Source organism: Sphaerodactylus townsendi, linkage group LG01 (assembly GCF_021028975.2).
Source record: "Sphaerodactylus townsendi isolate TG3544 linkage group LG01, MPM_Stown_v2.3, whole genome shotgun sequence".
Lineage (NCBI taxonomy): Eukaryota > Metazoa > Chordata > Lepidosauria > Squamata > Sphaerodactylidae > Sphaerodactylus > Sphaerodactylus townsendi.
The window spans coordinates 35,283,100-35,309,737 of record NC_059425.1 but is presented as its reverse complement, the minus strand read 5'-3'; the positions used below and the strand labels follow the sequence as shown (position 1 = coordinate 35,309,737).

At 42.3% G+C, this 26,638-nt stretch overlaps 1 protein-coding gene and 1 long non-coding RNA gene across 7 annotated transcripts in view; both read right to left on the bottom strand.

Moving 5' to 3' along the window:
- BCL11A (BAF chromatin remodeling complex subunit BCL11A) overlaps nt 1-26,638 on the bottom strand; it is a 201,123-nt gene that overhangs the window by 88,274 nt on the left and 86,211 nt on the right. The gene's annotated exons all lie outside the window — the stretch shown is intronic.
- LOC125445107 lies at nt 3,667-25,467 on the bottom strand. Its single transcript, XR_007246266.1, has 3 exons — nt 25,338-25,467; nt 10,921-10,927; nt 3,667-3,719 (listed from the first exon to the last, which is right to left on the bottom strand). It is a non-coding gene; the product is annotated as an uncharacterized LOC125445107 (long non-coding RNA).

Here is a 26,638-nt window from a genome sequence, read left to right as displayed (position 1 = left end):
AATTAAAGCTGTCAAGCACTAAGATTGGGACCAAGTCATTTTAGGGGGGGAAACCTTCACTATTTGGCCATCCAAGGAGCAAGTCTGCCTCAAGTTTTCATAGCTCTGTTTATCCAATTGCTTCTAAACAAAAGTACACATGGAAAGAAGAGTCCCAGTGACTGAAGTGGCTGCCACTTGCCAAAGCAGCTGCAGCCAGATGTGCCTTGACATTGCCTTTCAAGACCCCTCCTTGGTCCATTTTTCAGACCGAAAAAAACATCATGAACATGGCTCTCTCAGACTCGCCACAGTACTTTGTTAGTTTTGCAAGAGGGAACAGATCAATCCCTGTCCTGGCTTGATTTCCTTGCTCTCACTAGCAAAAACCAATGAGGTGTTGGACTGCCATGAAAGCAAGTGAGCTGTTCAGCATCGAAGTACTTCTAAGCCCATTCTAATCCCACTGTCTTCAATAGAAGGGTGTAACTCTGCTTAAGTTAGCCCTTTTGGTGCCCCTTCCCTTGGTTTATGTACAGCATCAAAAGAAAGGCCATAGGGAGACCTGGTTTCCAAGGGAGATGAAAATGTTATATAAGTATTCAGCTACTTAGGACACACAAAAATCCTGGCAAGAAACGGGTCCAAATGGCAAAGCTCCACATAACAGTGTGTAATGTTTTGTTTGCAATAGCTCAGATAAGTACAGTTGTATGGAGTTTCTTGATGCCAGAGCTGCACCGCCTTTGCATTCAGCTGGCATGAGTTGTGGACATCAAACAACCCTCCCCCCGATTTTCTGCCATAGTTTCCCTCAATCTTTTTCAGATCTGAATCAAAAGGTACCCTTCCACTCACACATTGAAAAACTGCACTCATGGGAGAGTCCTTCTGTGATCAGGAAGACACTTCTGGAACCAATCCAGACTTTCAATACACCTTACTAGCCATTCCATGTGTTTCACATCACGATTATACTCCCTCTGAAAATCCTCTTTATTATACACCCTCTGAAAATCAACTCCTACAGTCATTAAAAAAACTTAATAAACCATTAATTTAACATACCTGTAATTCAATCTTGTTCTCAGTAAAGATGAATGTGTAAGCTGACCATACAACCCTCCTCCACAAATTTTTGTTGATTTGAAATCAGATCTTACCATATCAGAGTGGCCATGCACAGAAGCTTCCTAACACTGGCTAGTAAATAGGTGCTCAGTTAGTTGCCTGTGGAAAAGTCATAATTCTTTCCAGGCAACCAGAAATGGAAGAGATAAAAGAGATAAAAGAAGAAATAAACTGAGGTGTTTTGTATTCATCATAGTTCACAACACAAAAGCTGGCTTGAGGTTTCAAAGGAACAGGTAAACCATGGTTTGGGGCTGTTTGAATGCTTTCATTATACCTCAGCTCAGTGGTCTGTATTGTAAACCCCAGTCTCCAGGGTTTATCAATTCAGATGTAAGTAGTAACAACCCATGATTTGCAACTCCACTTCACACCACAGTTTCAGAATCTGGTTTACCAACCAACAGCAAATCGTGTTTTGTCAATTAAGACATCAATTAAGAGAGTGGTGTGATACCTGGATTGTGTATGCATGACCACATGAAGCATACTTATTCTGAGTCAGACCACTGGTCTGTCAAAGTCAGAATTGTCAACTCAACTGGCAGCAGTTTTCCAGGGTCTCAGGTGACAAAATAACTTGAGAGCTTCTGCATGCAAAGCTTATGGTCCACCACTGATTCATGGCCTTCTGTCTCTTAGGTAAATCTGAAGAGGCAAGCCAGTTTTTTTTTTAAATGAGCTTGTAACCTCTATAAACTTAGTGGCAAATTACCTTCTCCGTCAGCTGAGAAAAGGAAGTGATGAAAAGGGGGAGAAAAAACACACATCTTGTTTAGAGGTCTTAGCTCCTTAAACTGGCCTTGTTTATCTTGTAGGACCAACGTTCCCTTTTATTAAAAATAAGATTGACCATATAATGTCAAAAACTTAATTACACTTTTGGGGACAACAATTTCCACCAATTCTTCCTTCCCACTGCAGATCTGATTTAGCCCCAATACTATTCCTAAGGATCTGCTGTCCCCAAAAAGCAAAATGGGGGGGGGCATGCGTGGGGGCTCAGTGAACTGCAGCTGAAGGGGTAAGTGGGGAAGTCCTGTTCTGCATAATCTGCAGGTAGCTGAACACACCCCAATAAACAACAGCAAGAAAATGAAATCCTAATTTAAACTCCTAAGATGCAAAGCGTCAAAGAAACACATCCCTAATTCTGACTTTGTGTGAACAGTTTTTGATCTGTTTCCACTTTGCTGTCAGCAGCTTCCAATAAAAATGAGAAAGCCCAAGATTTAACAGGAATGCTTACAAAAATATTATTTCATTATTGCCTTTGCAAAATAAAAAAGAACAAGAACACAACCCACCCTTGAAGTTGCAGCCTAGACATTCAATTAATCTAATTAAACTGCTACCTGACGGCATTATCTCGTTTAACTTGGGATCTGCAGCACTGAAAAGCATCTGCCTTTCTTTTAGCACACTGACTTGCATGCCACATGATAAACACGGCCATAAACACGCTGGCTCAACCGAGCTGTTTAAAAATAAATTAGCAAACTATAAAAATAAACAGTCACATACATATGTAGTCAATTATGAACTAACTCTAATTTTTGTGCTGAAATACTGTCTTTGACCTTAGTCATAAACAAGCACTATTAAAAAAACATAATATCGCAACAGACAGAAGGCCAGGGATTAAATGCTCAGCAAGCATAGCCGAATGCGAAATAAGGGATAAAAAGGAAGTGTATGTGTATTGGGAAGGGAGGGGGGTTAAAACTAGGAGGTGGAAAAATTGAACGGCTCTCTGTTTATTAGGTGCAGGAACCAACAACGATTTGAGGTTTTATGTTGATTAAAGCTACTTATGTCGGAACAAGGCATCGGGTCAATCCAACATTGTTGCTGTTGTGGGTTTTTGGAGTCTTGCTAAAGCAAAGGGGAAAGACAACTGTGTATATGATTAGCTGTTTCACTAATCTATATCAGAAAAACAAAAAGAAATCCAGTGTCAACCTTAAACATTAATACATTTCTCGAAGTGCAAGTTTTCCTGATCCTCAGATGGAGTTGCACTCGAATGTATAGAAGCTTGGGCTTCAATAAATCTGTGAGTCTTTCAGGACCCACCAGGCAACTCTTTTACAAGGAAATAATACAGTTAGTGCAGCTAGAGTTAACCTATTCTGATATTCTGAAACCCCAATGGTTTTCAAACTATTTGCCTAGAGGAAACTAACTTTGTATCAGCTTGCCAAGGAAGCCCAGCAATGCACAGCCCTGGCTGTCACCCATGATTTCACCAAGAAATCTCCACCTCTCCTCCAATCCCAGCTTCTGACATTTTTTGAGAGAGAGAGAGAGAGAGAGAGAGAGAGAGAGAGAGTGAGTGTGTGTGTGTGGGGTGTGTGTGTGGGTGTGAGGGGGTGTGTGTGTGGGGGGTGTGTGTGGGGTGTGTGGGGTGTGTGTGTGTGGGGTGTGTGTGTGTGTGTGTGTGTGTGTGTGTGTGTGTGTGTGTGTGTGTGTGTGTGTGTGTGTGTGTGTGAGAGAGAGAGAGAGAGAGAGAGAGAGAGAAGTGCCATCAAGTCACCGGAGAGCCAGAGTGGCATAGTGGTTAAGAGCAGGTGGACTCTCTAATCTAGAGAACTGGGTTTGATTTCCCACTTCTCCACATGAGCGGCACAGTCTGATCTGGTGAACTAGATTTGTTTCCCTAGTCCTACATTCCTGCTGGGTGACCTTCGGCTAGTCACAGTTCTTCAGAGCTCTCTCATCCCCACCTACCTCACAAGGTGTCTGTTGTAGGAAAAAGGAGAGAAAAGGGAATAAAAATCCAAAATTCTTCTTCCGACTCATGTCTCCTTGTTATGTGATCAAAGCATGATCGCCTCAGTTTAGTCATTCTAGCTTCTGCGGGCAGTTCACCCCTGATATGATCTAGAATTCACTGATTTGGGGGGTGGGGAGAGAGTGGTTGGCAGTACATGGTATCCATTACACTCTCTTTCAACACCACATTTGAACTGAATCTCCTTTCTTCCTGTCAGCTTTCTTCAAAGTCCAACTTTCATAGCCATACATAATATTAGGCAACTGTATGGCATGAATTAACTTAATCTTGGTTGCCAGTGACACATTCTTCAGACTCTTTTCTAGTTTCTTCATGGCTGCCCTTCCAAAATACATCTATGTTCATGGGACACTTTTTCCACCCCAAAATTAAACATTATAGACAGCTCAATCTAAACATGAGAGAAAGGCAAATGAGCCATGAATCTGATTGGCCAAAATATACATCTGTCATTTCAGTTACAGGAGGACTCTGTGCCTCTCCCCAACTGCATGTACCTTTACTCTATGTTTTGATCACACAAAGACACACAAGCCTGTACCCCTGGAAATAGAACATTCCAGCATCATTGACAAGTCCCATCTTTCATTAACCACTCGTATACAGGAAACAGCAATGTCATAGTTATGCAACCTAAAAAGCTCACTGCTCCAGAGTTTCTGCCTCTACTACAGCCCCTAAAGGAATAGGAGAAAAAGAAGACATTATATAAATAAAAAATGGGAAGGAACACATGTTCACATGCACACGCAGGCTCTTAGAAGGCAGAGAAAGCATAATCAGCATGAGAAGCTGGAAGAAAGGCTTCGGTACACAGCCCACTGCCTGAGGCCAACTCCTCTCCAGTGCTCAGACACGTAGGCCCAGCAGTGCAGTCAATAACTACACAGAATCTGACATATACACAAACAAGAAGGGGTGCCAGTCATTGCGAGACAAACATCGGCAACACACATTTATTTAAAGGGAATGCAACAGTATAATGTCCAACCAAATTGAGAGAGATCCTTCCATGGTTTCGCCAAAGGATCGGCATAACTTCATTTATTTTGCCAATAGGAGGGAGGATAAAAGGAAGGCTTGTTATTCTGCCAAAATAGATAGGGAGCAACTTTAAAAAGGGGTACTTTCTGAACTGCAATAAAACCAGTGTGTGGTCTCACTTCTACAGGGCACGTGGTAGCAATGACTTTTTAGTTTGACTAAATGTTATAAGCTGTGTTCTTTTTTGAACGCAAGTGTCCAAAATGAGGTGAGGTGAATCCTTGGGGGAATAGGTCAACATACCTCTAACTGATACATGAGGTGGATATTACCACTGCTGCCCTCTTTATGAATTTCACATGCTAAACACTGCTCTCGTGGATGACCCAGACCACAGAGGTAAGGAAGACCACTCCAAGAGTTCATAAGAAAGTAATGAGAATTATGTTCAAAGGTACACTGCCTCTGCCCATGCAGGCTCAACTCAACTACTATGAATAATACCTAGTGATAGATCTAGCTGTACAAATTCAATTTGTTTCCAAAGTCATACTTCAATAGCCCAATCCAGAGCTGTCAGGAGGGCAGGGTTTTTAAAAAAGGAGGCAAAAATCCCCTATGGCAGGGAATAGAGATATGCCACAAAAATCATGGTGTATGTCCACCAGCAGCTAAGCCGGTATAAGAAGGCCTCTGGAGGCCAGGCTCTGGAAGCCAACTAAGCTGAGTCCCACCCCTGTCCATGGCAGCGCAACATTTTATGCCAGCGGGTCAGGGCAATGGAGCCAGCTTCCGGATCGGGCACCGCAAAGCCACACAGAACCCAACCGCCCAGGCAAGTTGCTCCTCCACCAGCTCTTTTGCCCTTTGTGCTGGCGAAAGGGGCATTTCCAGAGGGGGATTCTCCCATCTGGATTGGGCTGCTCAGGATCTATCTTGCTGCCCACTGTATGCAGACAGAGTGCAACAGGAGATGAAGCTGTTGCTGGCTAGTCATGTATTCTTAGACTCTTGGGAGTAATTCTCAGCCAAACTTTTTTTTTCCTTGACTATCTCATCCCTTTTGGCCTCAATGGTGTTTTTTTTTCCCTTGAACTGTCTCAAGGCCATTCATGAATCTGAAAGGATTTTTTTGTAAACTATTTATGGAGTATTTTAGTAAGGGATTCAACAGGATTAAAGGAAACGGCTATCCACTCTCCAGCAACTAAAGAGCAAGGATTTATTTTCAGGCTGATGGCCCACAAATGCCAAAATCAATTTTCTGAAAAGTGGACTAAACAAGGGGCCACGAAGAAAGAACACATTAACCAGGGAAGGATGGAAACTCCTGTCCTTTAGACCCCAACCATATCATCCATCTAAGGTTTACCAGTGCGGTACTCTCACAAATGTATATCTCAAGCCCTAAAAATTGCCTCCTGGAATCAGGCCACAGTAGAAAGGCAGATACAGCACTTCCCTTTAAAAAACAGATTTGGGGAGATGCTACGAAAAACGAAGGAGCACCGCAGCAGCAAAGATCTTGTCAGTCGCCAGACATGCTCTCCCAAGTTCCATAAATACACACCTGCTTTTAAAAAAAATCAGCAGAGAAGTTCATGCGAGTATAAGAATTTGCCATATACTGAATCAGACCACTGGCTCATCTACTTGAACTGGCAGCAAGGACCCAAGACTTCAGGCAGAAGCCATTCCCAGTTTTGCAAGCCACGCTCCTTAAGAGGAGATGGTGGGGGCTGGGATTTGGGACCTCAACACATACAGCATGTACTGTACAACCATCTTTCCTGTTTGATCCTGAAGCAGTTGCTAGGAGTTTTTAAAAAGTGGGTGGTGGGAACTGAAATAATACACCCAGAGACAAGCCCTTCTCTCACACACATCCTCCTTCACTCTCCAGTTCGATAATTATGCTGAACATGTTCAAACAAAGAAGGTGCAATTTAAACCGTCTTGGGAATTAAGCTTTGTTCTGTGCTTTCTTAGAGTTCCCCCCACACACACACACACAAGTTGTTTGCTTCTCCCTTTCATAAAATATCCTCTTGACCTACCCAAGCAGTCCTGCTATCCAAATGTTATTTGCAATGGGCTGAGTCCTCTCGGCCTGCTTGTCATCTCCTTTCACCAAGACAAACCCTAACATGCAAGATTGGGTTTGTATGTTTTGCATGGTGGCTAACAAAGAGAAAAAGAAAACTGATGAGAGCACCAAATGTTTGCTGAAACATCAGGACTAGTCCCCATGGTAGCTTCCAATCCCCAGCAAGAGCCCATAACTCTCCAGTGGAGAACACGGTTTCTATGTCAAAGACCCTAACTCTGTTCCTTTGCACTTCCTGCTAAAAAAAAATCTAAATCAGTGGTCTAAATAAGGAAAAAGGTTTCATCAGGCAAAGCTGGATTCTGTGAGATGCACAGAGTTAACATATCTGCGCATGCTGGCTTGTTATATATACACTGTTTTATTTCTGCTGGTCATGGGAGATGAGGGAAGAAAGCCCCTCCTTGTCAGCTGGTCAGAATCCCACTCAAGCTATCGTCCTGCTTATGAGATTTCATGGTATATCTCCCCCCCAAATAAATATATAAATATAAATATATATATTTCTAAATTCCTATATGCAGCCTTCAAAAAAAGCAAGCTTTTTCCTACAACCAGAACCAACTTCTGTGTTTTGAGTGGCGAGAGCATGAAACCAAGGTAAGTGTACCACCTCAACATTACAGTAAACTTCCAGTTCTTGATTTGATCAATTATCACTCATCTTGACTTTGTTCCGTCGTTTCCATAGGTCTTGAGCATTACTGTTTTTGTTCAAAGTTATTTCCTTGCTCTAAACTGGGAGAAGGAGTTGATCATCATGTATTTTGACATTTCAATGTGTTTTTAGACGTTTCTGTCAGGGTTGGGAAAGGCAAATAGCTAACTCAATAAAGAAAATTGTTCATTTGATCTTTAGCCAGTGGCTTAAAGTCAGATGCCGATGCCAACGAAATCCATTAGAGGCCAGTTGTGTAGATAGGCTACATTGCAAATGATTAGGTGTGGAAATTCAAATGCTGATGTCAATCATCAAATGCTGATTCCAGGACTGATATTCAGATTTCAAAAGGGAAATCTGTCTCCAAATATTTAAATTTTAATGTTCCCCAGAGAAATCCAAGGCTGACTCTCACCATTAAACTTGCTCTAGCATATCTATTAGCAAAATGTCCACCAATGTGATAAGATGTATGTATGGTGTTACTTATAAGGAATGCTTAGAGGAGACATTGAATTTCCCGTATCTACATGCGATCTCAATCAGCAAATGCAGAGTCCTCTACTGCACTGTTCTTAAATCCATGAGTAGACTTGTACTCCCTGGCTCCCCTTGAATGCACAGTGACAGCAACAGAAGGAGTAATGCAATAGAACCGAACAACTCAAAAATTCAAAATTGGCACACTGACCTGGATTTGTATGTAGACATCATTTACAAAAAATTCAAAGCAACATTTGCTCAAAGTTATTTTTCATTATTATTGCACACATGTAAATCCACTTACACTAATGTTAACCTTATTCTAATATACTATAATAAGAAAATTAAAGTGCATAATATATATAAAGTGCCAGTGTCAATAAATCATATCAAAATACAATTTCATCATTTCGTGCAAGATATAATGACAAGGTCCATATGTGACTCTAAACTAATTAGTTCCAAAAAAATTTTTTTCTTAGTATGTCCATATTTTGTATGGTTTCAGAATGGAACTACACAATTATTCATTAGCTGTATTAGCAAACAGTCATTCACAAGTCCATATGAGACTACACTGTTCAATTCCAACAGAAATTTTATATCTCCATTGTTTTGTATGTTCCAAATTGAACTTCACAACAGAGCTGATATCTCCTGTGCCTTGAGTCCATTCATAGATGGTACATGGAAAAATGAGAATCTTGCATAGAATCGCACCACGCGTCTGAATGCGTTTTCGAAGATATCTTCCTCAGTATACCGATTCTCAATAGCTTGATTTCATCCTGGGGTAAACATTCTTCTACAGTGTCATCTTTCCCCTAGAGATCATTTTTTTGTAAATGATGTCTACATACAAATTCAGGTCAGTGTGCCAATTTTGAATTTTTGAGTTGTTTGGTTCTATTGCATTGTGCTTGGCACACTGTTTTCTATTTTGTGAGCAACAGAAGGAGGTCAAGGTGAGGTGAGTCAATGCAGAAAATTCCTCAGTTCTTCTACCTTCTGGTGCTGTTTGGGCTTCCTTCCCCTGGATCTCTTGATCAGCTGCCCATAGTTTGGACCTTGATGCGTGTGAGATCATCAGTTCCCCTTCCTCCTATCACATGACTATCACTTGCAGTTCAATGGGTCCTGAGTCTGGAAAGATTGAAAACCACTGCTCTGGAGTCGGCAAGAGGGGACAGATTTATAACACTCAAGTGATGAACTTTATTTTTTTTCCCAACAGAAATGAACAAGCTACAATTTACTTAGCGGGGTAAGAGAAAAAGGTTTGCTATCAATAACACTATCAGGGCAGGTGAGATAATATGACCCCTTGGCCCCACTGTACCCTATCCTCACCTGTCTGCATAACGCTATCTCTGGTTCTATTTCTTGATCACTTTTGACTATAATGGGGTTGAGAGAAAGGGAGGGCCAACTTCAGCAGAAACCATGTTCACAATAAGGTATGAAACAGGTATGGAACAGCTGGAATTCACTATTTCTTGCTTACTTTAGATCTCCAGGCAAATGAGAGAAAAGAGTCCACCACTCTCCAAACCCTTGAGGGGAGTGACCACATATCATGGCTGCCTAGTAAACAAAACCAAAAACCCATCAAGCACTAAAATGTAGCAGATAGGACTTTTTAAAGCAATATTTTATCACTACACCCATGTCTTATTTGTGTATCATTGTTAGAAACATGATAGCTACGGAGTCAAACACAGCTCATCTGCATGATAACATATGACTTTTCTACTCTTCTGGATTTGTTCTGAAAACTATGAATCCAACATCAAGCAATAGGCAGCAGCAAACCTATTCCACTTACTCACCCACCACTCCCCAGCCCTTTTAAAAAAAACCTTTCTGATTCTGGTTGTGGGTTTTCCGGGCTGTGTGGCTGTGGTCTGGTAGATCTTGTTCCTAATGTTTCGCCTGCATCTGTGGCTGGCATCTTCAGAGGTGCATCACAGAGAAAAGTCTGTTTCACACTGTGTCTAGTGAGAAGGGAAAGTTTAGCGGGGTATATTGTCCATGTCCCAGCCACAGATGCAGGCGAAACGTTAGGAACAAGATCTACCAGACCACGGCCACACAGCCCGGAAAACCCACCACAACCAGTTGAATCCGGCCGTGAAAGCCTTCGACAATACTTTATAATTCTGCTCCTCTAGTCAACATTGTCTGTTCAAGTTGGCTTTCATAGCCATGAGGTCTAAAAACAGGAACAGCACTCTTTATCATGCATCAGGCACATCACTTCTGGTGCCATCTTGGAAAGAATGGAGCCGGCACATTGCAGGAAGAAAATAAAAGACACAATTCCACCAGCTTGTCCCACAGTTCCTGAGCTTGTCCCACAGAAATGGACTGAAACTATGTTCGAGCCCCTGCTTGTTCAGCCAAACAGAATCGGTGTGGGAGAACATCTTGGTGGATTGTGCCCATGATGTTTTGGAGGCTCCTTTTGCACATCAGGATCTCTGCCCCCTTCTCCCTTTTTCCATTCAAGGTAACTACACCCCCCTCACCCAAATGTTTCACAAAGCTGTAGGAAGCTTTTAAGACTATGCTCTGTGTTAACTAGTGATAAGAAGAATGAAAAAAAAAACCCAGCCCCCAAACCAAGGCCATTTTCCACGGCACCCATCTGCTCCGTCTCCGATAAAATACCTAAAAGCTACTATTCACGCAGGCTTAAAGTGCTAATGGCTTGTTTGTTAACAAGCTTCATAATGCTAATATTTTTCTCTGATTCTAACAGTTCTCCTCTTCCCCGACTCCCTCCCTCTCCCTTTCTACTTAAAGGGAACTGTAATATGCATGGGAAACTGAAAGCTTGAAAAGAACTATACTCTACATAAAAGGTGGCATTAATGTTTGACAGCCCTCCTTACCTGTTGCACGGTCTCAGGACGAATTCCAGCAGGGTAGCCACATTAGTCTGCTGCAGCAAAAATAAAATGGCACCTTAAAAGACGAATAACATTCTTGGAATTTTAATTTATTTATTTTGCTTCGTTTATTCCTCACTTTTCTCTCCAGTGGGAACCTAAAGTAGGAGGAGAAGGAGAAGGAGGAGAGTTTGGATTTATATCCCACTTTTCTCAACCATAAGGAGTCTCCAACTGGCTTACAAACTCCTTCCCTTCCTCTTCCCACCTTGTCAGGTCAGTGGGGTGTTGAAAGTTCAGAGAGAACTGTGACTAACCTGTCACCCAACAGGTTTCATGCGGAAGAGCGGGAAAACAAATCCAGTTCACCACATAAAGAGTTGGCTGCTCAGGTGGAATAGTTGGGATTCAAACCTGGTTCATCGCTCTTAACCACTCACCACACTGTTCTCCTCTCCTCCTTTTATCCTCTCAACAACCCTGTGGGGTAGATTAGCCTCAAAGCGTGTGACTGGCCCAAGCTTCCATGGCAGAGGGATCATTCAAACCTGGATCTCCCAGATCCTAAAATACAGCCTAATCATGTGTGATGCTATGTATTATATAAAGAAACATCAAATCACAAAAATGACCCAAACTCACACAGGGAGAATAACTGTTGTTGGGCGTTGGATGTCATCCAAAGTCATGGCGTGTCACCTTTGAAAAGTATATCATAGATTCGCCATCGGTGTCCTAGTCAATATGCTATACTGTGCAATATGCAGAGGCGTAGCGCCCAGGGGGCTTCTTGCACTGGACGCACTGGTGCAGGGGCATGGCATGGCAGGGGTGTGGCAGGGGCACAAGGCACACACGTGTCCTGGGTGCACTTCCTCCTCGCTACGGCTCTGGCAATAAGAAAGATATTTTCCTGGAAGCAAACCTTACTGAGTAAACCTGAGTTTCTGTATAGACTTGATGAATATTGTTCTCCAAAAGTTGTTAGTCTTCAAGGTGCCCCAAAATCTTGTTTTGGTTTCAGGAATAGATTCAACCCAACCCCAGTCGAATTCTCTGCCTCCCAAAATGCAAGAGTGATAATAACAATACGCAAGATTCGTAGAGCATTAATGCAGCAATTCATAGGACAGTGAGCCAAGTTGGGATTATTTTCATGTATTTCCTGGTCTTACCCTAGATTACCTGATAAGTGCCTGGCCAAGACAAGACGCAGCTGGTGGTATTAGAAGATATGATATAACTGCATAGGGTTTCATGTGTCCAAATCGAAGTTGGCCACTGGATTTTAATGGCATAATAAATTCTGTATTTTGATGTTCAGATAAAAGACTTTGATTTGGAAGCCGTTATTATTAGTATTCCAGGCTGGATCTGAAACATGAGACGTCTTGGTTCTAAGGCCAGTATCTTAGTCCTGACGCTACAATAACGCTCCATGAATGTGTGCTGGTTTGTTTATTTATTCAGAAAATTGGCAGGCAGTCTCTCCAGCCCTGCTCAGACATGAAATGAAACAAAAACCAACAGTGAAAAATAAAATCGTACCAATTAATCAGTTGCATGAATGTCTGTAGGATTCAACAGTGTCAGTTCATTTGAATTTCTCACCCACCTTATTTCAAAGCCACACGACAGATTTCTCTTCTGCACAACGGCAAATGTCTCTTTCCCAAAGGCACACATCCTAAATTATACACCCATACCTATCATCCCTATCCTTGGGTCCCCAACTTCACTTCATGAGATAACCAATAACATTCTAAAAAAGTTTTTCAGAGCTAATGATGTGATGTCAAACAAGCAGGAGCTTAGTCCGCTCCTAGGCCATGATTTGCTCAGACTGAGGATTCAGGTCAACATCAACGAACTGATAGGACCATGTGTAGGTGTCAAACTTGCGCCCCTCCATATGTTATGGACTACAGCTCCCATCATCCCCTGCCAGCATCATGCTGGCAGGGGTGATGGGAACTGTAGTCCATAACATCTGGAGGGGCGCGAGTTTGACACCTATGGACCAGAGAGACACTTATGGCTCCCTTGTATAGCCTGATGAGTTTATAGTTGTAACACCACCTTCTGACCATCTAAAGAGGTGGCACTGCAGTGTCAGCAAAAATCAAGCCAGTTATTCCACGAAGAATAGAGAGAAAAGAACTTGGATCTTACTGCTAAAGTCCCAATTCAGAATCTCCAGCATCTTACAAACTGTGTCTTTCCTCCAACACTTTGTATTCAAAATGATTTGTGTCTATTGCCTCGAAAGATCATTTTTATCCCATAAATCTATTAAGCTCTTTCCCTCCCTACAGCATGCCCTACCCATTACCCACAATATGGAGCCCAAAGAGTTCATAACTAGGGTTTCCTTTATCTTACCCAGAATGTCCTCACTTGCAGCCGCAAGACTGGCACTACTAGGCTAGGCATTCCCCCAAGTCTGCCACATGGGCTCATGAGGCAGATCATGAGACAGAAATGATCAGATTAACAACATGATCCTAAACAGTTATGCCCTCCTAAACCCACTGATTTCAATAGACCTTGAAGGGTATATAACTCTGCTTAGGATTGCACAGTACAGAAGGAAAAAATGCTAACTCCATATGAATCCAGCATCTCATGTGGGTATGACTAACACAGGGCTGATGGACCACTAGGCTGAGAACAAATCTTCAGCCACGTATGAGTATGAATTCCACGGATCTTCTTGACCGGTCACAATATATTAACACTGAACCAAGAGTACCAGAGGCCTACTGAAAAAGTTTCTTCTAAAAATTACGTTGCATCTACCTTCTTGCATCCTAATGCCGTTCCCTCTCATGTGGCCTTCCCTCTTTAGCCTAGTAAAGCCCGTATTGTGGGCTACTAGAGAACTGTTACTGTATCATCAATGAAAGATCCTGTGTGCACCAAGCACCTGCTGAATCTCTGCATGATCCCTCTACCCAGGAATTGTCTACTTCCAATCAACAGGCACTCCCTGCTCAGCAACTTAAGATGCTTCCAGACAGACTCTTCAGTCCATTTTGAAGATCTGTGTGTGTTGCATGTCAGTCAATTAGGATCTTTATATTGTTGTGATTTCTGATGGTGGATTATTTTTTTCTTATTTCAGATATATCTTACAAGGGAAGTGTTGCGCCCCCCCCCTTTATTGAAGGTATTATTATTTTTCTTGTTTAAAAAAACACTTCATCAGGGTTTTGTTTGTTTGTTTGGGTTACATTTCTGAATTGCAGATGGCTGTCTGAACTGTTTGTGCTTTCTAATAAGCCCCTTTTTTCTTTTTCTGCCCTATTTCTCCAGACTACGCAGCACCGTCTGAGCCAATCTAAATGTGCTGAGCATACAGTTAAAAGAGACTGTCGGGAAGTTCCTTCTCGAAACAATCCCACCTCCCTTTTATGGCCAAAAACTGAGACAAAATGGGATGATGTCTGTGTGCCGAAGTGTCCTTACACAGAAACACATAGCAGGCACTCCTCTGAGAACCAAGCAATTCCTATTCCTTCATGGTCATAAAGATAAACCCTTTGGATGGGTAAAAGAGTGAAGTGCGCTTTCAACGTGCATTTAGGGGAAAAAGAGATGTGTCCCTCAGCTACCAAGTTTGCAAAATACTGCTTTATCCCATTTTTAAACGCATAAAGTAGGAACATCTCATTTGACGTAGGCACAAAAATAAAGAACAAACTAGAGACAGCAAAATCATGGGGCTTCACCACTGACCACATGCTCAAACAGTGAACTATGGAGAGAGGAACTACAGAGAAGGGGTACAACTCAGTGAAACTGCACATGGGTCACAGGCAGAAGGCCCCCAATTCAGCCTTTGATATCTTCCATTAAAAGTATCTCTGACAACTCTGCCGGAAAGACCCCAGTTGAGACCTTGGAGACCCAGTGCCCATGACAGTAGACAAGCTTAAATTCAAAAGACCCATCACATGATGAAGGAAGTTCTGAATTTTCATAGCCTTCTTACTTCAACAGACATTTCCCTGCCATCAATGAACCTACAGGGAATAGCAGAGACCTGGCGCAAGCAAAATAAGCTTTGCCCAACTGTATGAGTACCAGGGAGCTCCAAGCTGAGGCGGCTGCTACCTGGAATTCTAGGATCCACAAATCCCATAAGTCTGTCTTTTTGGCAGTGGTAAAGAAGCCTGCAATATATCTTAAGAGTCACTGAATGTCTTTTATGGCCTAGGTGAACGAGGACAGCATTGCACTTCATCAGCCTTTCAGTACAAAGAAGGAAAGTGGACAGGTGTTATTTCTCACACTACCATTTCAACTAGAAAGGAATTATATCCAATATCATTGTTTATATAATTCTACCTCATAGGGTCATTTTAGGCAGAATTAATATGGCTGATTCACAACAAGAAGTATCTTTCTTTGGCACAACCACTTTGGAACCACCCTTGCTTTATCCGAACTGTTCTTTTACGGCCACCTGGTTCATGCCATGCTTCATTCCCATTTTTATTGATCAGTCACTGACTTGGCCCTTCCCTTCCATCTCATCTATGTAAAACAGGTTATACGAATTCATCTGCATGTTCAGAACTATCATATGGCATAATCCTTCAAGCTAAGTACTGTTTCAGAAAGCCAAGTTAAGTGCCTCCCACCCATTCATGCTTGCAACATAAGCCTATTTATGCAGTAAAAGAACTAGCTTGGGTGAGAAAAGGCTGAGGAAAATTCTTCTCCTTGACAAGCTAAGTTTCCACAGGCAGAGATTTTTTTTGATACAGCAGAGTATTCATACATACATTTATTTATTCATTTATATTACATAAGTTCTGCCCATCTGTCAAAATACTCATGTAATTTCACCTACCCCTACCTTCTGCTCTGAAGTTGTCTAATCTCAGGAGGACTGTACCATATGGTATTCTCAAACACATAGTTTGGCACTAATCCAGACAGGAAGATGCCATTTCTGAGTTCCATTTAAAGCCTGCCTGGTCTTTGAGACAAGCCATTCACCGGGCTCATCTCAAAATCTGAGATTAAGGAGGTTGTGACAAAGACAGGACCTTTTCTGTGATGGCTCCACTATTGTGGAATAAAAGCTTCATGATATCGCTGCAAGTATTTCACTTAGGTCAAGTTGTGTTTTTTTTCTAAAGCTTTTACTGCTTGATTTATGCTGCTTTCTTTTTTAATGGAAAACAGCCCCTGCCCAGGCTGTTTTTATCTTTTTAAATGGCTTTACTGCGCTGTATTGCTTCTGCTATTTTTATATTTTTATTTCAATTCTTATTTTGGCGTATGCCACTTAATGCAATGTTAAGTGAAAAAACTGCCACACTTAGAAGACTAGTGGTGCCAAATGTATAATGAATATGGACATTTGTTCTTGTTGTTTTGGCTTTTACATTCTGGTTAAATGTGTATAGTCGTGCATGACGGAGGAATCCCAGAGCCTCCAAATACTTATATTTTAATTAAGTAAAAAACACTGAGAGTTACTGAAGGGATCAAGTGCACTCACCATTTTTTAAAAATAGCTCAATAAGCACAACCATGAAACTCCAAAAAATGATTCAGGAACTTTGAACAACAACAAAAACCCTTATCATTTCATTTTCTCTGTGACCCCCCCCCCCCCCCCGGGCCCATCCTGAATTACCAAAGTATTAAAAATGCCATTGATGCACCTAAGCTACAGGATAATCTTTTGAAGTGGTCACTTCCTCACCTCCTTAGGCCTCTGTGTACCAGCTGAGATAGGATGGATCCCAGATGTGAACACAAAAGGTGCATTTTCTCCAGGAACACAAGGCAAGGTGTAGGTGGTGTCTGCTGATAAGGGAGGATTTCCCTGCTCAAATTTCAAAAGACTCATACCAAGAAAGAGAAGAGAGGGAGGGGGATGAAATCCATTTAAACTCTTGAATACCCACTGCCTGAGACTGAAAAGCAAGGGGAGACTCAATCCCTTTCAAACTCTGACCTTTTAGAGGTTGGCAGTGACTGGGATAAAAGGTGTGGTGGAGACAGAATCAGTCTCGTGACATCCTGGAATTCTAATGCGGACAAGGCTGCGTATGTAAACTCTGCTTCAACCTGGCCTGCTGAAAAGCTGTAAAAGGAGGTAAGGCGATAGAAGTCACATATTGCATTTTATTTTTTAAAAATTATTATTCCCAATTTCTGAAAAAGGTTTGTGTCAGAAGGCCTTCGCACTGCCAAACCTCAGATCCAAATCTGTCTAAAAGCTACCAGCCCAAGTCAACTCCTCACTGAATCTTAGGAAGGAACTATACTACGATCATCAATATAAAATATAGCAGTCCAACTATAACAAGGGAGCATGTTACTCCATTACTTCAATTTTCAACCCCTCATGATGGCTCCCACCTTGCTTCTGGATCCAGCTCAAGGTGTTAACGCTTATCATTAGAGCCCTTCCCGACCACCCCTCTCAATATGACCCCACATGGCAGCCTCATTCAACACAAAAACATCTATTGACTATTTCACCCTCAGCAAAGGCTTAACTGGCTGCTGAGCATTCATGAGATTTTTCGGTGGTCATCCTTTCCCCTGACAAACCCCTTCTGCAGCCACTTCACAGTTCCCCCTTAAAGCAAGAGAAAAAAAAACAAGTTTTGTTTTTCTCTGGCTTGAAACAAAAGCCACCGAAACAATGTGAGTCATGCTCAATATGAGCACAGCATCATGTGAATGTTCCTCTTTAATTTGGGGGCTTCCTGCATTCCATGCACAGGGAAGCAGCCTGAGTATTACAAAGGCAGAGGAAATCACAGCACTACCACTTTTAGTAGTACCCCATTATTCTACTCCACATCTAGTTCTGTCCTTAGAGGCAATCATTTAAATATCCGCATTCTTGTGCTGGTGTATGCCGTCCAAAGACTTTTCACCAAGAAAAGCTTAATTTTGCGACCTGCGTAAAATATGCAAATTGATCAAATTTTCATAATTGCTCAGATTATGCATAATTTATTCTGCTGTTGCTTATCATGGGAAGGGCAAGGTCGTTGATGACCCCTCTCCCACCTATCCCAAAACAATGAAAACTGATAAGCACTGCCCGCACAAACATATTTTCACAAGCCCATAAGGACTAGATACTTCAGCTCAAACTACACATTATGTTCTGTATCTCATTGGGTCTGGGATACTCCAAGCAGTGTAATTTGCCACATTCTGAGCATGTGCTGCTTCAAAATGGGGCAAATAATGGTCACAGTGCTCAGGAAAACAATGCAAGAGAGAAAGCCCCCTCCCCACATGCTGCCACCCTGACCCAAACTGGGCCCCAGCAGACCTATTAAAAAAGAAGTTCCTCACTGCTGAAATGGGGATCTGCTGAAAACTGTAATGTGTAGTTTGGTCCTGGCATGTGTGTAAAGTGCTATCAAGTCCCAGCTGGCTTATGGCAATCTTGTAAGGTTTTCAAGGCAAGAGACTAACAGGGATGGTTTGCCATTGCCTTCCTGTGCATAGCGACTCTGGCAATCCTTGGAGGTCTCCCAACCAAATAGTTACCTAGGCTAACCCTGCTCAGCTTCTGAGATCTGATGAGATTGGGTTAGCCTGGGTCATCCCAGTTAGGGCAGTTTGGCCCTTACCTATCTAAAAATGAAAATGGAAAGTCTGAGGATGAATTTGGCACCCAAGACCACAATGCTGTATTCCTAGAGAAACACAACAGAGCTGCTTGGAATTCAGATGGTTTGCTGTTTGTCAGATTCAGCCTAGATGTCATGTCGGAAGATCCACAATGGTACTCCCAAAGGTTTTAGAAGCCCTGGTAAAAAAAAGGAGGGGAGTTAATTGAGATAATGGATTAGCAGAGGACATTTAATCCTTTCCCCTGTACATGTTTTACAACCACAATTTGGCCAAACGTTGAGAGCTGCTTTGTCCTGCAGGGGGGAATATACAAATACCCATAATTTTGAGCAGTCTGAAAGACAGCTCTGAAGGTCAAAGATTATTTATTTTATTAAATTTGTTACCCTGTTCTTCCCAGCCAAAGACTGGGCTCAGAGCAGCTTACACACATTATGACAATATATAACAATAAAGTACAAAATTCAAAATAAAAAATAACCACTAACAATCCCAATATTGAAACTGAATTGATCTCCTATTCAGTGATGGCAAATGACCCTTTAAAATGTCCAAGGGCTTCAACAATGCAATCTATTAGATTGCTGGGTCTTTTTGAACTTGTTAGAACTTTATAGCTTAAGGCATTACTTAAAGATAATGCAGGTTTAGACCATTCCACTTCAACCCCATTTCCTGCTGCATTTCATTCAAGAAAAAGCTGGTGAGTTTCTGGGACACATCAGAGGAAACGCCACTTCTGAGTCAAGGAAAGGACTTGTTAATGTTCCCACATGAGGATATGTTTGAGCAACTAGCTGAACTTGCACCTTCCCCAACTGCACCGTCAGTGTTTTGAGGGTATTTTCCCCCTCTCTCTCCAAATTCCTTCAAATGGACTGAAGAAAGGTACCATGCTGAGTACTGCCAGCTATTCTGAGCTTTTACAACTGGGGCAAACTTTGACATGCCGACTTTTGACTCTGCAAGTAGTGTTTAGAACTCTCCCTGCTTTGGTGAAATATTTATTATTAATAATATTAAAGATTTATTATTTGTTTCCAGCGGAGTCCAGAAAGCACACAAGGCACTTTCGACACATAAAAAGATGGCAAGGTCCCTTCTCCCAAAGGCAAGCTGACCGATGAAGGGGAAAGCGAACAGCATGAGACTCCCAAAATTCTCTCGCACAGGTGTGAGAAGAGGGGGTGCATGTCTGCGCGCTACTCGGAGGTTTGCCACTGGCCTAAATAAGCAGAAAGTTGGAAGCAAAGAAGAGACAAGAAGAGGGAATCAAATTATTATACAGGGGAAAAGGGACCTAGATACAAAGATCATGAGAAAACACCTCACCTCATTTTTAACCTCCAGCTCATTTCTACTCAAGGGCATGGAAAGAAGGCTGTAGGGAAGCGAGTGGCATGTTGCCAGCCCTTGGCAAGATCAAGGATTCTTAATACATCTCTCTTTAATGCAATGATAAAGGGCTAATTCCCACTTCATGATGGCAGGCATGTTTGCTATCTGCACACTGGGGTTTGCTATAATGAACACATGAATTGGGGAAAGTGGAGCAGTACCTCCACTGCCGATATGACAGAGGCTGTCTGTTTTCCAGGTAGCAAGTATGACCTTCTACGAAGCAAACTATAAGTCCTTTAGAAACCATAATCTTGTTCCCTATGAATCTAGTCAAATGAAGGCATGAAAGTGATGACCATTTCCTTTGTGGGTCCTCAGCATCCATTGCTCATAGGGAGACATCAGGATTAGAATGAGTTACTTGCCCGGTTGCCCGTGTTGAGTAAATACTGCATTCAGGCAACCTAGCAGAGAAGGTTCCACGTCACAGAAAATGCAGAAATAAATCCAATACCGTTAAGTATTTATGTAGCACTTGTGTATAAGGATTTTCATGTAGATTATCTCAAAAACCCTTCCAACAACCCTGTGAAGTAAGCAAGTGTTATCCCTCAATCTCAGACAGAGGGCTAACAATGAGGCGGCATCTGTTGGGTTTGTGGCAGAGGCAGGGTAAGGTTTCCATAAAAAGGCAACAAGTTTTGAATCATTTTGCTTATTGTGTTTTTGCTACCACCTCAGATGCTGGCTGGGATTTCTGTTTCAGTGACCCCAGTGTCAGGAGGCACTTCTGAATGAAGCACTGTCCAAAGTGAGCCCTTGTGGGTTTATGTTTACCATAATGTTTTTGATGGATAAGAATCCTTGGCATATGTCAGATGAGGAGGAGTTCCCAAAGGAAAATTGTAGCTTACTCTTAACAAATCACTTCTTGTTCGTAGTGTTCCAACTGGCTAATGTATTCTCCCACTTCATTCTGGCCATCCATCTCACAGGTCCATAATGGAGCTCCTAAATGCTGACACACTGGAAAGAGTCTAAAATCTCTAACCCCATACAAAGGCCTGTGGGGGGAAATGGCCAAGGGTGAGCACTGAGATCTTCACTTAACAAGAGCAAGCTCATCTGTCTTGTACAAAATGGGAGGAGGAAGGGAGGACAGTAGGAGTGGAAGAATGGATTTATTTTTACTTTGAAGAAATAGTATTAAAATTCAAGAGAAAGCATGCCTGAGTTCAGAAGATTCAGGAAATTTTAGCAGAACTAGGAATGATAAAAAGAATGAATTTCTTCATACTAACCACAAAATAAACAAGGATGGGCACTAGCTTAAAGGCGGCTTGCTGTGACTGCTAATCAGAGCCTCCATATAATAAGGCAGTATAGTCTGGAATATCAGGCAGCTGACTGGACACTGCTGATAACGAAAGACTGGGTTACCCTGAAAGGGCTTGGGACTAGTACCAGGTTGGCTTGAGATGCTGTGAGGATGGAAGAGAGAGCAGTGTACTCTGCCCTGAGTTCTTCGGAGGAATAGCTAGATAATGTAGCAGACAGACATTGGAAATATAAAAACCCATACAAAAATGAACACTCAGCCCTTCATACCTTACTGTCTTTAATAAAGTCCTACTGCCTAGGACCCTCTAGCTGGACAAGTGATGCAAGACTTTGGCTTACTTGCCTACTTATATTCTACCGGTTTGATTTAAGACAGAGAGCTCAAGAACAAGAGTTGGTGCTAACATCTGGAACGCAGCTGTATGTTTCACATCTGAACACCCAGCCTAAATTTTCTCTTTGCCATATAAATTTTCTTTTTGCCATGTACGTTTTGAAGAGAAGAGATGTACCATACACTGCAAAGCAATTAACTCCTTTGAGTGCTGAAATATCAGAGAAAGACCTGGTGTGCACATTGACAACACTATTCTTTGTTGCAAGTTCAAAAACCAACACTTTTTAAAGGACAGACCTCTCACATACGGTGATTACTTGTTGAAAGGAGAGTTCCAGGCAACCTATACCTATGAAGCACATCATCTCACTGTATGGCACACAATGCTAAGGAACTACTTGACATGCCTATACAGAAGCGAGCAACAGTCAGGACTTGCCCATCTCTCAGTCACAGTCCATCTTAATGACCCATTTCTGTACCAATTTAGGGTGGCCAACTATTGTTTCAAAAATACTTGGTACCAGGGGGAAGACTTGACAGGCAGAGCTAATGAACATGGTAGCTCCAAGGTGGAGCCAAGCCAGAATCTGGAGCTTATAATGAGAAGAACCTGAACAGGCAGCGTCAATGAACAACCCGCTGGCTCCAGGACATCCAGCCAATGAAAGAGCCAGAACAGGCAAAGTCAATAAACAACTTGGCAGGTTCAGGCAGAGTTGTGACAGAATCTGGTGCTCACTGGTCAGGTCCTATGGTAGAACTAAAGAACAACCTTGCTGGATTAAAGGGGAACACTGAGGGGATTTTGGAATGGATGAGAGCGAACAACCTGAAAAAGAATTCTGACAAAACAGAAGTGCTACTGGTTGGGGAAAAGTCTGACTTGTAAGATGGTCCACTTCAGTGACCTGCCCTCGTTCTGGATGGGTTGCATTCCCCTTAAATGAGCAGGTTTGTAGCTGGGGGTGCTCCTGGACCCATACAACCTGTTAGAGAAACAGCTGACTGATGCCAGGGGTGCCTTTCAGCAGCTTCCACTGGTGAGCCAACTGCAGCCCTTCCTGAACCAAAAAGATCTTGCCCCTGTGTTACATGCACTGGTAAGATCTAGGTTGCATTACTTCAATGTGCTGTACATGGGGCGGACCTTGAATTCTGTCTGGAAGCTATAACTGGTACAGAACAACCTTGCTGGATTAAAGGGGAACACTGAGGGGATTTTGGAATGGATGAGAGCGAACAACCTGAAAAAGAATTCTGACAAAACAGAAGTGCTACTGGTTGGGGGAAAGTCTGACCTGTAAGATGGTCCACTTCAGTGACCTGCCCTCGTTCTGGATGGGTTGCATTCCAGCTGTCCGGGCCCTGCGGGACCTACATGAGTTCCGCAGGGCCTGCAAGACTGAGTTATTCTGCCGGGCTTTTGGGGAGGCCGGCTGCTGATAGGTGCCCATTTAACAACTGAGATCCGCTGTTCCCCTCCTAGAGTTATGGGTGGAACGCCATCTGTTTTAAATGATTATGGTCTGTAGCGCTGCATTTTAACTGATATTAACTTTTAGTATTTTTATCTTATTTATCCACTTGTTTGTATTTATGTTGTAAACCGCCCTGAGCCCTCCGGGGGAGGGCGGTATAAAAGTGGAACAAACAAACAAACAAACAAACAAACAAACAAACAAACAAATAAACACTGCAGCTAGAGAGATGACTGGAGTGGATAATAAGGACCATAACATTCTAAATTTGTTCCATCTACAATGGTTTCCAGTTTGCTTCCAGTCTTGGTGGGTCCAAAGGAAGAGTCAGGAGAGACCTTGAAGCCTACTATGGAGGGTAAAGAACAGAGCCAGAACAGGTAGAACCAAGCAGCAACTCAGCAGGTTGAGGAGTATAGCTAAGCAAGACCTGGAATTTACAGGCTTTTCAGCCCACAATATAATGTACCTGATGGAACTTCATTTTACTCAAAATACTGATTGCTAGAAAGCTTGAGAGAGATTCCCATCATGTGGTGGCCACTCCCTTATTACTATTACCACTGGTAGCATACGGCAACAGTTGGTCCCTTGAATACAGATGTTATGTGCTTTGAAGACTCTTCTTTACATGTGACTCTTGCAAGTGCTTTACCTCCTAAAGTGCTCGACAAACGCCACCGTATCAGACAAGAAAGGATGGAGAGCTGAGAAGTTAAAACATGTTGGAACGCTTCCCTCTTTCAGTGCCAAAAATGTGTCCATCTCTGGCTAACCTGTAGGTAGGCAGCCATGGGTGTGGCACCTCTCCTACAAAGGAGATCTTGGCAGTCAGAGTACCTAGAAGAAGTCTCTCTTCACCTCTTTTTTTTGGCCTCCCATTTTATTCCTTCTCCCATCAGCTTTCAAGAGAGAAAAAAAAATCTCCATTGAAAAGATGTCCAAGAGACCAGTAGGATTTAAAACACAAAGAGGTGATGGGTGGCATCCCTTCTAACTTCACAAAATCAGCTAAGCTAATAGGTTACCCAGTGCCGAACTTCACACTGCTTCCCCCAGGGGATGACCCATTCTTTTAGTGGCTTAACACAACTTTGTTTAGGTGTGCAGCAGAGAATCAATTGTGAATGCCAACAGCAAAAAATAAAAAGAAAGAAAAGGTACACAAAAGCATAAAAGCATTTTTCCTTCTGAACTACAGTGCCATTTGCAACTCACTAGACTGCAGGGCGTGTTTCAAGAGCTCTCTGTGGCAAGGTTTTTGCAAAAGGTGTGTTCTGACATGTTCCCTGCTCAGCTTAGCTCAGGACTGCTTTTTGATACTGATAGTCAATCGCTTTGTTCAAAAGTCATTCAGGAAATGGCATCCTGCACTGTTAACGGAGCTAATCCTGGAAAGGTGAAGCAAAGATGAATCACTAATTAAGCTCCTCTAATGCTGAAAAGCCACAAGCCACGCCGCCTTAAGTTCTAATAAGAACAACAAAGGCTGAATTCACACGAGGAAAAAAATGGCAAGCAGCATTACAGAGATACGCCTTGCAGAATGTTCAGTGGGGAGTTGATCTCTTGAAATGTTTACACAGACCTGATCTATATCCCCCATTTCCTCTCTTCCCCCCGCCCAGGAGGCTCACATTTGATGGAGGCATCAGGCTACAATAAAACATAGTCTCAAACCACAACTTGTCTTATGGGAACACGGATTTGTTTCTCCACTCTCCCTCTTCCCTCCCCCCCCCCCCCCCACAGTCCTGCCTCCTCCCCTGTGGGTGACTCAAGAATGTTCTTTCATATTGCCTTCAAGCCACAGCTTGTCTGTGGTTTACTTTCATGCCTACAAACCAAATCAGGATTAAACTGTGGTTTGGAATCCTGGTTTACATGCAAAAAAACAAACCACAGTTTATCTTTCTGTCCAGTTTCAAGAAAACTGGGCATATGGAAATTTTCAGTTGCTGAGCTACACAAAAGACGAGTGCAGAGGGAGTACATGTGAACCTCAGGATTTCTGAGGCTCGCTGATTTGTCGTCATGTTGGGATACCCTACTTAACCTAATGCATGAGCCAGTGTGGTGTACTGATTAAGAGCTGTGGACTCTAATCTGGAGAACTGGGTTTGGAATGAGCAGCAGACTCTAATCTGGTGAACCAAATTTGTTCCCCCATCCTCCTACACATGGAGATTGTTGGGTGACCTAGTCACTGATCTCTCAGAACTCTCTCAACCCCACCTACCTCACAAGATGTCTGTTGTGGGGAGAGAAAGGGAAGGAGTTTGTAAGCCACTTTGAGACTCCTTACGGTTGAAAAAAGTGCAGTATAAATCCAAAATTTTCTTTTACATGCCTTAAATGTTTCTGATAAGGTCCTATTCAGGTGCATTCCCAACCTGAGGTGAGGTCAGCCATGATCATAAGCAGGGTCTTTTTAGTAGTGGTACACTGTTTTTCAGTGACACTCTGTCATGTGAAACTCACAGAAGTTTTTCTGATCATTATGAAACAAATTAAAAATCTTTCACTTTGTCAGGCTGGCTTTCTTGTTGATATTATATATATGCTGGAAATGGCGTTTTTAATGTAGAGATACTTCCATTATTTTCAACAGCTGTAAAAATGTAATTTTAAAAAAGAATTGTTATGGTTGTAAGCCCCCTTGTGGACCTGCTGGGTAAGATAGTTCGATATAAATAAAATACTAAATAAATTCTACGTTCAACAGAAGACATCGCCTATAATGTGGGCAGAGGAACCCTAGGAAGGGATGAAGGATGTCCTAAAATAAATTCTGTATTTCAAGAATAGCTAGCTTCCACAATCTTCCTAAATTATGCACATTAATCAAATGATGACAAAATGTATTTTGTCATCAGTGAGGTAAATCACTATATGAGGGGGCCCACCTGAAATTTTGCTCCAGACTTGACCCTCTCCCCTTTCTTTTGAGTTTTCACCAGTCATTTCATTGCCTCCACATATTTTCAAGCTTTGATTTCATAACCTCAAGGTCTAAAAAAACACAGGGTCAAACATTATGTTGAAGTTCCATGATTATATTTTGACCCTAAAAAGCAATCACCGGGGGGGGGGGGAGGGGGGGGAGCAATATGAATCAGGGTTACAGCACACTGAGGGTTACATTTCTTCCTACTTATTTTGCTTAATGCAAAAGTCTTCCCTATGCCTATTTTCAGTCTATGGTTCCCTATCTTTTTCCTACTAGGCCTCAGCATTGCTAGGGGAATGGGGAGAAAAGCTTGTTATCAATGTCTTAAACTATTCATCTGAAAGCCTCTTTTCCGTCACTCTACAATTATGTAGGCCACTGTAATCAATCTGACGGTCCCGATTCTTAATTCTCAATGAGAGAGGATCAACAGCATGTAAACAGAAGTGTAACTGTGACCAAAAAAAAATACTTCTGTTGTACCCAAAAATAATAATCACTTGACTGTCACCTGGGTTTTCACAGGAAA